Raw genomic sequence first — 10,595 nt, 5'->3', positions numbered from 1 at the left:
AGCTGATGCGAGGCCAAGGAGGAGTGCTGCTTACTGGCCTACTTGCTCATGGCTTGCTCAGCCTGCTTTCTTATAGAACCCAGGACCACCAGGCCAGGGACGGCATCATCTACAATGGGTTGGGCCCTCCCCCACTGACCACTAACTGAGAAAATGGCTTACAGCTGGATCTCAAGGAGGTATTTCCTCCACGGAGGCTCCTTTCTCTCTGATGATTCTAGCATGTGTCCAGTGGACACGCAAAACCAGCCAGTATAGCCATCAATCCACTTATAAAGTTTGGGTGCTCATGGCTCGGTCACCTCTCAAAAGCTGGCAGGCAGCCAAGCCTTGGAGGGACAAGTTTAGAATGAACCCTGATGAGAGTGCACGCTGATGTCTGGTGTTGTGCACCTACTTCCTCCCGCACTTCATTGAAATAGTCCTTCCTGGAGTCAAATGCTTAGGACCCCAGGTCTTTAAAAAAAAAAATTTATAAAAATCAGGAAGCTCAGAAATTTGTGATTCGAGGTCTCTCCCCACTGCCCCCTGCCCCGAGATATAAACATGGAACGGTTTCTTTGGTCATTGTTGGTGCCCTATTTAAGGTGAATAGATGTTTGTTCAAACCTCCCTTAGGAAGGTAACCCAACAGCTGGGACAGGGAACTATACCAGTGCCTCCCTCATTAGCCATCCACAGGGACCCTCATTGGTCATCTTCCTGTGGCCCTTTCACAACCCACCACCCTGGTACTCTCTGCTTCCACCATACTCCTTCCATTCCCCACCCTTCCCTCCCTCTGCCAAGGTTTTCTCAGCTGGCACCTCCTCCACGCAGCCTCCTGCAAGCCCTGCTGTCAGACTATCTCCTCTGCTCCCACAGCGCCTCTACCCCCCCCCCCGCACTCCCCTCCCCCAGGGAGAGCAACCCAGGCCTTGCTCCTAAGCTGCTTACCCTCTGCCTCCCTGTGCAGACTGTGAGCTCCCGGGGTCTGGCAATGAGCCTATCACTGACCCTAGTGTCTACTCTGCCTTTCCTATCCCTATCCTCTTGCGGGTTCTGCTTCTGATGACACGGAAGCCTTTTTCTTTTGTCTATTACTAGAACCAGGGCTGTGTTTGTGTTCAGTGGCCCTAAGGGAAAGGCTTTACCTCTGCCTCTTGTAGCTCCTGCCCTGAGCTGAAGGCAGCCCCCTCCAGACTTTCTGTTTTCCCCTCAGTCTAGAGAGGCCACAGGGCTCTGTATTGTCTAGCTGTCACCATGACTATCCCTACTTATTCTATCAACAGGCATTCTGTCAAAGCAACTCTGATAGAGATCAGAGGAAAGCGCCTCCCTCCCCCACCCTCCCGTACATATGCATTTTTACAAATTCATATCAAGGGGGAGCATCCAGGCCCGAGGATAGGGCATTGAACAAGCTTTCAAGATCCCTAGCTTCCAAGTCATCTCCACTCTGACAGCAGGGAAGAGAGAAAGCTAGACACCAGGACTGGCTAAGAACCAGTGAAAGGATGGAACAGCCTCAGAGAGCCCTTAGAAGCCAGCTTGTCCTCGATTCTCCAGAAACCAGGGGGCTGGGGAGGGGTGCCAGGCAGCCACAGAGAGGCATTGTGTCTTTCTGGGGCTATGATAACAAAGCACCACAGACTGGGTTGTTTAAAGAGAATTGTACTGTCTCCAGACTCTGGAGCCAAAGTCAGAGATCAAAGTGTGGGCAGGTAGGTATGGGCAGAGTGGTGTGGGCAGAGTTGAACCCTCCTGTGGGCTCTGACCGGGATGGGCCAGGCTCTTCTTTCCTAACTGCTGATTCCTTGCCGGCAATCTCCGTGGTCCAGTCGAGGAAAAGTCTCCAAGCTCGTGAACCATCTTCCCATCTTTGTCGCCTCTTTATTTCCACTTTAGTAGGTTTATTAGCATTGTCAGACATACATAGCAGCTCAGGGTGTGGTGGAAACTCAGGAAAGAAGATCCTGCGTTTAGGCCTAGCTAGGGCTACATTTTGATACCATCTCAAAAACAAAGTGAAGTGAAATACAAGGGAGATGATTTCTGAGCATCAGCAGCTATCACTCTGCTTCTGGTGTGTGGATACAATGTAGCAGCCCAACACTTCTGCCACTCCCTCCCATCCCTCCTCCCCAACCCCCCATGAAGGACTGCAACCTTAAAAGAGAAGAGAGAGAGAAGTAAAATAAAAGAAACTGTTAGAAACCATTTTAACCATTTTTAACTGGACAGCAGAGCAACATTAAGTTTCACTACCCGGCTCCAGAATTTTTAGTCTGTCCCACCCTGAAACTCCGTATCTGTCCATGAAACCTTGGCTTCTTGTTCTCCCACGTAATCTCCAGTCTCTAGTAACCACTGTTATTTCCTATCATTTGACTCTCTTCTAGGTCCCACTTAACTGGAATTGCCCAGTACAGTCTTCTGTGGTGGGCTGGCTCTCTTTTCTAGGCAAGTTCAATGTTTGTATAGGACAATAATCATATGAGACTAACCCACTCCAGTGTGACCACGTCTTTACAACCGGCTGCATCTGCACCCACATGATTTCCAACTGAGTCGGGGCTAGGACCCCAATTATGAATATAGGGGACACAGCTCAACTCCCAAACAGCCTTACTTGTAGACAATAAGGAAGGGTACATGAGTATGTTTTGGGTTGTTGACCATTAACACTACTACCTCCAAACTGACCCCACTAACAGGGATCATTTCCCTGACGTATTTTTTTTTCCACCCCAGCTAACTCATTGCTCAGGAAGGGAAGGACAGAAATCACTGGCAGATGGCCCAGAGCATTCTCTAAGTGAGCTCCGAGTCCAGCGCTGAGGCTTCAGTGTAACCTGACTGACTGACAGGCAGCCACTCTGTCCTCTGAGGGACACCAAGTACCAACACACCCACCTACCAGGGCCTGAGCTGCCTGGCCCGGGAGGCTTCCTCTGCCCACCGAGTACCATTTCCTATGTTCCACAATTAAGAATTAACACTGTGGTATTGGCCTGCTTCTAGCTAGGCCCTGGAGAAAAGGACCGGCCTTTGCCCTGGGAAGTTTTGTTGGAGATAAAAGGAAAAATAAAATAGAAATGAAATCTACTGTGTGACCGGCAATTGTGGGATCAAATCAGAAGGAAATGCATTGGAAGCTCTGGGCTGAGCAGAGAGCCACAGAAGGGAAGGAAGCAGCCAGGCACATACTGGGAGAGAAAGATCCTGACTGGGGCCATAGCACTCGCTGTGGAAACAGAGTTCAGAGTGTGTTGGGGAAGGGGGATGGTGTACCAAACAAATAAATGATAGCACCACAGACCCTAAGGAGGCTGGGTATCACCCTGAGAAATGAAGACCCAAAGAAAGAATGAGGGGCTTGCCTAGCATGCTTCAGGCCCTGGGCTCAGATAATGAGAATGGAAAGCCTCCTGCCTCCAGGAAGTTTAATCCAGGACCAGTCCCCAGGAAGCAGTCTGCTGACCATGAAATCCACCGCTAACCATACCTGGGTAAAGAAAGCACTTTGCTGCCCAAGAGTGAAGATCTGAGTTCTGGTCTCAAGAACCCGCCTGAAGGATGGTAGAGAGCATCTCTGATCCCAGAGCTCCTACAGTGAGCAGGACACGGAGAAGGAGACGCTCTGAAGGTTTGCAGGAGAGCCAGCCTGGCTTACAAACCACCAGACAACAGAAGACCCTGTCTCGAGCACGGTAGATAAAAGGGCCTGTGAGGCCGCTCTCTGATGTCTACACGTCCACCATGGTATGAGCACTTGCTCGCTCTCTTGTTCTCGCTCTCTCATTTAAAAAAAAAAGAGAGAACAGAGTTGGCTTAGAGAAAGGTTAAGTGTGAAGAAATGCATAGCTCTCAGCTCTAGGAACCATTTTCTCTACCAGGATTAGATTTAACATTTTCTATCCAAAGTGGGGCAAAGTACGTTGTTTGACTTTTCCTCTTTAATTTTAAGTTGAAAAGGAAACTGCAGTTATCTTTGGGTGAACCGCTTTGCCTCAGAAAACTGGCTAACATGGGTTAACTCCATGCCATACATAGACAAGACAGAAGGCATGTTGTGTATATGTGGGGGAAGGGGGAGTTTGAGCTCACATCTCCAAGCAACTGGACTCAAAGACCAAGAAGTAAACATGTCTCCCTCTTTCTATCTCTCCTTTTACCCTTTGGGCTGGTATTCCTGGGGAAGTTCCTCTGCCAGAAGAAAGGTCAAGGGATAGGGACAGGGACAGAAAACACTTTAGAGTTTTGCTGTGTGTGTGTCTGTGTGTGTGACAGAGAGAGAGAGAGAGAGAGAGAGAGAGAGAGAGAGAGAGAGAGAGAGAGAGAGAGCAGGGAAGAAGTATGTACAAGCTAGTCATGCAAGTCACAGAAGCAAAATGGTGGCAGAGCCAGATAAATATTGTGGGGTGAGCACATTCCTGTGGCTCAAGGACTGGGGACAACAACTCGAAGATCTGGCCAAGTTTATGCGAAGAAGAGTGCTCATGGGATGGAGCAGGGCCAGAGCTAAAAATACAATGATATTTCTGTGGCCCAGCACGAGTATTAGCGTCTGTGGGGTTTGTGTGGTGGGAAGAAGCGACAGCAGCCCCAGGGAGGGGCTAAAAGTGAAGATTGGCCTGTAGCAGGAGATTCCAGACAATTAAGGCAGGCCCGCGGGCCGGGTCGGGAGGTTGGGCTCAGTTCTGTGTCCTGCACAGGGAGCAACAGAGAGGGTGGAGCAGCCCCCTCCCCAAGGGACAGGTAAGGAGCCTAGAAGGCGTGGCTGGAGGGGATGGGAGGGAGGGATGTGTTAGTCACAAGGCATTGGCTAGGCCTGACGCTAGGATGTTTCCACACCAACCCTTAGAGGTGTTTCATTTCTTTTCAAACAGAAAACAGTTTCCATAAAAAACAGAGAAAAAAAAAAAAAACTTACAATCCCAGGGCCACCCAGCAAGGAAGTGGGCAGGGCTAGAACAGGGCCCCCACCTCTGCCTCCCAGAAGCAGGCTTAGGGGATGAGTCCCTAGAGGGCAAGGCATGCTGGGCTCCTAGGCTGGGAGGGAAATGGGAGGGAAAGCTTCTGCTCAGCAGATGTACCCAGCAGTGAACACCTCCTAACTCGAAGAACGGGAAGCTCACAAGTGTTCCCTTGTGCAGACTTCGGAGGGACCTTGAAGGTCTCCAGTGCTCTGGGAGTCTACACTTCCCGGGAGGAGCACAGGTCCTCCAGGTCTGCCAGGGTCCAGCTGTGCCCTTCAAACACCCCTTTGGGGAGGAGTAGAGAGTCTCACTCAGAGAACGTACACACCAGCCCCTTACAGACACTGCCTGATCCCAGAGCACACAGTGCTGGGCAGTCATTGTGAACATCACCCCCAAGACACAGGACAGAGTCCCAGCTCTTACACTGCCTGCCAGAGTGCCCCTCATAAAGAGATTCCGGCACACCAGACAAGGAGGAGGGCTGTGTAAAACCTAAGGGCTGATCCACTGGTAGCTTCCTAGACCCCTAAGGAGTCAGAAGAGAGGACAGTGAGAGTGGTAGAATGCAAGAGGAAACTTTGTGGCTGTCACTGTAGCTGTACAGTTAAAAGTGTCAATAACTATCCTTTCCTAGGCATTTCATATGTACCTATACACTTGGCTAAACTTAGCTTGGTAAATGTTATCTGATTTCATCTTCACAGCACCTTCGTGAGTCAAGTAGTCTTCTTACTTCCCCTGTGCATCTACAACAGACACTCGGTGGGTGACATAAGTTGTCCCAAATTGCACAAGTGGTATGTGGCTAGGTCTGGATTCCGGCCCAGGGCCACCAGACTCCAGGCCCTGTGCATAAGCAGGAGGAACTAACACGTCTGCAGTCTCCCTAGTGATAGGGTTAGCTCTCCAGCACAGGCTGTATAGGTTCCACTACTGCCGTGATGGATCCCCACACGTCTAGCCCACGTATTGATGTGTATTGCACTTGAGGTCGTATCTGACACGTGGGTCTCACTGGGCGAGACCCATCTGAGTGGCTGGGGCTACCTGCTCTTTAGTGTCTACAGGAAAGAGTTCATGGCCATGCATTTGCTGCTTCTGAAAGCTGCCAATTCCTTGACCTTCTAGTCTCTCTCTCTTTTTACCTGAGAAGCCATCACAGTCATGTTTTTCGACTCTTTATCAGAGTTCTCTCTGAATATACTCTATTTTAACGTATGGAGTTAGACGGAGACCCTCTGAATAATTGGAAGTGATTGTGCCCATTACAAGTGTTTAATCTAAATTGAATCATCAAAATCCCACTTGCCACACTAGATAACACTTCTCAGGTATATAAGGTATGTACATATCAGAGAGCCTTTAGTGTGTGTGTGTGTGTGTGTGTGTGTGTGTGTGTGTGTGTGTACATGGATATTCAGGCATTTGTTTGTGTGTTTGCATGCATGCACGCACAGGCACATGCATGTGTATGCATGTGTAAAGATATGGTTTTCCATGTTTGTGTCATGAGTGAGGGGGAGAATGCATAAATGCATACAGGTATGTACATGTGTGTGTGTAGAAGCCAGAAGTCAACACCAAGTTGTTTTGTGACTTTGTCTGGGGATATGTGAAAAAAATGTCTGTTCAGCCTAGATAGGACACTGACGACAAACCAAAGAGACTATTTTGCCCACCCTGGTGCAGCTTAGTGAACCAGAGAGTTTATTATTGTAGATTACAGGACTTTAAGTGAGGGGTTTCTTTCAGGACCATGGAAGACTCAAAGGCAACCACATCACCAAAAAGCCCACCTGAGCCTGAGCGATTGATTGTTGGTCCAGCCTCGACACAGGACCTGGGTTTTCAACTGGAAGCAGGGATATCTGGAAGGCACATAATAAATACACATAGGCATCTCTCTCTCTCTCTCTCTCTCTCTCTCTCTCTCTCTCTCTCTCTCTCTCTCTCTCTCTGCAGCTTGAGTCTGCAAGCACTTTTGCTCCCTCCTTGGGCTGGGGGTTGTGCTCTCTGCACATTTTCACACACCGACATACTTCTCACACACACCTCGCACTCACAAGCACCTCACATGTACCTCACACGCACCTCACACACAACTCTGTGTGCCCTCCTTTCACTCAGTTAAAAGCTGTCACACATAAATAAAATCTATACAGCTGTTGTCCATGTCTAAGGTTAGGAGAAATGGAAACAACATTTTTTTACAAAGAGCTGCCTGCAGGCTTCTGAGATGTCTCCATTTAGGCCTGCTGAGGGTAGTTCCTTATTTCTTATGGCAGGTCCCCTGGAAGGATGTGTCTCCTGTTTCTCAAGGTCCCAGACACCATCTATGTCATGATATGCTGTCCCCAGCAAGCAATGGCTCGCACAAGCTGCATCCCAGCATTCCACTGAAGAGTATCCTCCTCCTGGAACTTGGTGCTTATACAGTCTTTGGGAGGGGCTTTATAAATCTTGTTTCAGGAACTTCCTGAGACTTGTGAGTTGTCTACTTCCTGGATCTTTTAAGTTTTATTTACTTCTTATGTCTTAAGCCTTCTTTTGGTATGGAGTATTTCAATTTAGAAGAAACTGCCATAAATCACTGGTCTCTTACTGAATCTAGTGCTCATTAATTGGCTGGGCTGCCTGGCCAGTGAGCTCCAGGAGTCTGCTTGTCTCCTTTGCAATGCTAGAGTTACAGATCTACCTAACCATGCCTGGCTTTCATACGGGTGTTGATGATCCAAACCCAGGTTCTGAGACTTGTACAGCAGATACTAATCTAATCCATCTCCTACCCAACCCCAGGAGAGGGGTATAATTCTCCCTACCACATATATGAAAGAAAGAAAGAAAGAAAGAAAGAAAGAAAGAAAGAAAGAAAGAAAGAAAGAAAGAAAGAAAGAAAGAGAGGGAGGAAGAAAGAAAGAAAGAAAGAAAGAAAGAAAGAAAGAAAGAAAGAAAGAAAGAAAGAAAGAAAGCAATGCACTTTGGTGTTTAAAATAAGGGGTAAATAATCACACACATAACTATATTTGCTTGTTTTGTATGAAGAAGAAGACATCAAAACCACTGTTGGTTGTTGGTGGAAGGCTAGACTGAGGAGGGACAGGATTGGATGGGTGGATGTCTTTCCTCCTTTTGGGAGAGCTCAAACACACAGAAGCAGAAGGACCCATGAGGCAAACCCCACATGCCCAGTGAGCAACGCTAACAACGTTGCTCTTCCGATTCCACACCGTCTCTTCACTTTTTAGGAAGTGGGATGAAAAAGCAAACCAACCACCCCCGACCCCATCTTGTCACTCAGCTCACAGACACCTCAGTGTGTGTCTCTGAGGCTCGAGACTTTCTTGAAAATGACAGTGTCATCTTCATACATGACAAAACCAAAAGGCTCCTTAAGGCTGGAGCGGTGGCAAACATCAGGTGACAGAGTTTCAGGCCAACCTACTCTACATAGCAAGTGAGATGCTGCTTCCAAAATAATAGTAATAAGAATGTTTACTAATATCAGCTAATGATTAGTCTTTATTTAGGGTTCCCTAGCCAGGCCTGTAGCCACAATACTTAAGAGGCCAAGACAGTAGGATTGCAACTTCAAGATAAGCCTAAGCTACAGAGACATAACCCCCAAAATTCTTAATTAATGTCTCCCTACATGCCTGAAAAAAAAAAGTTAACAATTGTTCCATCTGAACTGGGAGTCTAATGAGAAGCACACATTGCCTTTTGATTCCTAAGTCTGTCTTACATGTTAAGTTTCCAGAACCCATTTTTCTTTTTACTCTTTTGCATCCTCATTTTTTAATTATGTGAATAAATAAGTTATTTTAAAATTAAAATTAGAAGCAGATACAAAGCTAAGGGCTAAAGAGAGTTAGCCTCTCAGTGGACCCCAAAGGGTAGTGAGTGAAGGATAGCCTCCAGCAGTAGAAATTCCGGGGTGCAGACAACGTGGAGTGGGGAATCAGAGACATGCACCAAAATGTCAGGTAGAGGGCAAGTCAGGGCACCCAGGGGTCTGGCATTCTGTTTTCCTGGCTTGCTCAGCAAAGGTGGATGGAAAGGTGGGTGGGGGTGCCAGCAATGGCACATCCAGCCCTGCGTAGCCAGAGGGGAGCTCATAAAGCAAAGGGTGCCGCAATCCTGCTAAAGGGGCAGGAGGGGAAGAAACCACGGGACTCTCCCACTGCCAAACAGAGCTGTGAAACCCTCCCGGACACAGGGCTGAAGCAAAGCACCTGGGGCTAGAAAACAGAGGACGCTGGAGATGGACACAACCCAAGACAGCAGAGTAGACCGAGGCTAGCTTATAGCCCCGCCCCCAGCTCAATGCTGACCTCGGGAAAACCACTGTTAACAAGGTCCCATGGGTCACATGGCTGGAGAGAGAGAGAGAGAATTAAAAGTATATTAGTTTTTGCTCTAGTTAGGATGTTCTGCAGGTTCATATGTTGCGAGCTTGGTCTCCGGGATGGAGGTTTCATAGGTGGGGCCAACTGATAGGCCCTTAGGTCAATGGGGAGTGTGCCCTTAAGAAGGCTGAATGAAACCTGAGCCCAGCTGTGCTGGACAACCAGCACCTGCTGTGGGGCTATGCCCCACTAAGTAGAGCAGGGAAGTCCCTAAGACCCTGGACACATCAGAGACTTACAGAGCTCTGAAAGTTACACATTTCACAAGACGTCATCCCATGGTTGCACGGGCTCTGTCTGGAGGGAAGGAGACTTCTGCATGGAGCAACCTGCAAACTTTTCGGGCAGCTCTGGTAGCTTCTAGAGAGTCGTCGTCCATGCTGTGGGGCCTATTTGCTCACACGTGCTCCCGTAAGGAACCCCAGTGAACTCACGAGCTCACCAAGCGCAACTTGGGTAGAATGTTTCTCTGGTCCATTGCCAGTGCCTGGACTGGTCACACAGCAGGATCCCAAACTGTGTGCTAAGGAAAAATGGTTTCTTCATGAGCAGTGTCCTGGATGGGTTCTTGTCAACTTGACACAAGCTAAAAAGCCTCCAATATATTGGAAGCCTGTAGAGCATTTTATTGATTACTGATGGATATGGGCAGTGGAATCCTGGGCAGGTGACCCTAAGTGGCATAGCAAAGCCAACTGAGCAAGCCATGAGGAGCAAGCTAGTCGGTGTGCCTCCATGGCCTCTGCTTCAGTTCCTGCCCTGACGTCCCTTCAACATGGGCTGTAAGCTACAAGCTGAGATAACCACTCCTCCCTGAGTTGCTTTTGGTCATGGTGTTTTATCACAGCAATAGACACCTAGCTAAACATACAAAAATAAAGGCCTTGAAGAAATGGCTCAGTGCTTAGAGCATTGGCTGTTCTTCCAAAACCTGTGTTTGGGTCTCAGCACCAACATGGTAGCTAACAACCGTCTGTAACTCCAGGTCCAGATGTAAACGCCTTCTTGTGGCCTCCTCAGGCACTGAGGCAAAACACACATACAATTAAATAAAATCTAAAAAGAAAGAAGAAAAGAAAAAAGAAAGTAAAAGTAAGACAAACAAGTACTTTGTCATGTTGATAGAAAAAGGAGGAGAAGGAGGAGGAGAAGAAGAAGAAGAAGAAGAAGAAGAAGAAGAAGAAGAAGAAGAAGAAGAAGAAGAAGAAGAAGAAGAAGAAGAAGA

The 10,595-nt window shown here is 48.1% G+C and overlaps 1 long non-coding RNA gene across 1 annotated transcript in view; it reads right to left on the bottom strand.

The window, feature by feature from the left end:
* Window positions 1-6,650: 6,650 nt before the first annotated feature.
* The window catches only part of LOC110316542, a 15,573-nt gene continuing 11,628 nt past the window's right edge, over window positions 6,651-10,595 (bottom strand). Inside the window, exons 2-3 of the long non-coding RNA XR_002380274.1 lie at window positions 8,268-9,202; window positions 6,651-6,832 (exon numbers count right to left, since the gene is read on the bottom strand). This is a non-coding gene — a long non-coding RNA (uncharacterized LOC110316542). The remainder of the gene's footprint in view (window positions 6,833-8,267; window positions 9,203-10,595) is intronic.

Source organism: Mus pahari, chromosome 2 (genome assembly GCF_900095145.1).
Source record: "Mus pahari chromosome 2, PAHARI_EIJ_v1.1, whole genome shotgun sequence".
Lineage (NCBI taxonomy): Eukaryota > Metazoa > Chordata > Mammalia > Rodentia > Muridae > Mus > Mus pahari.
Note: the sequence above shows the minus strand (reverse complement) of the source record. Positions and strands in the feature narration are given on the sequence as shown.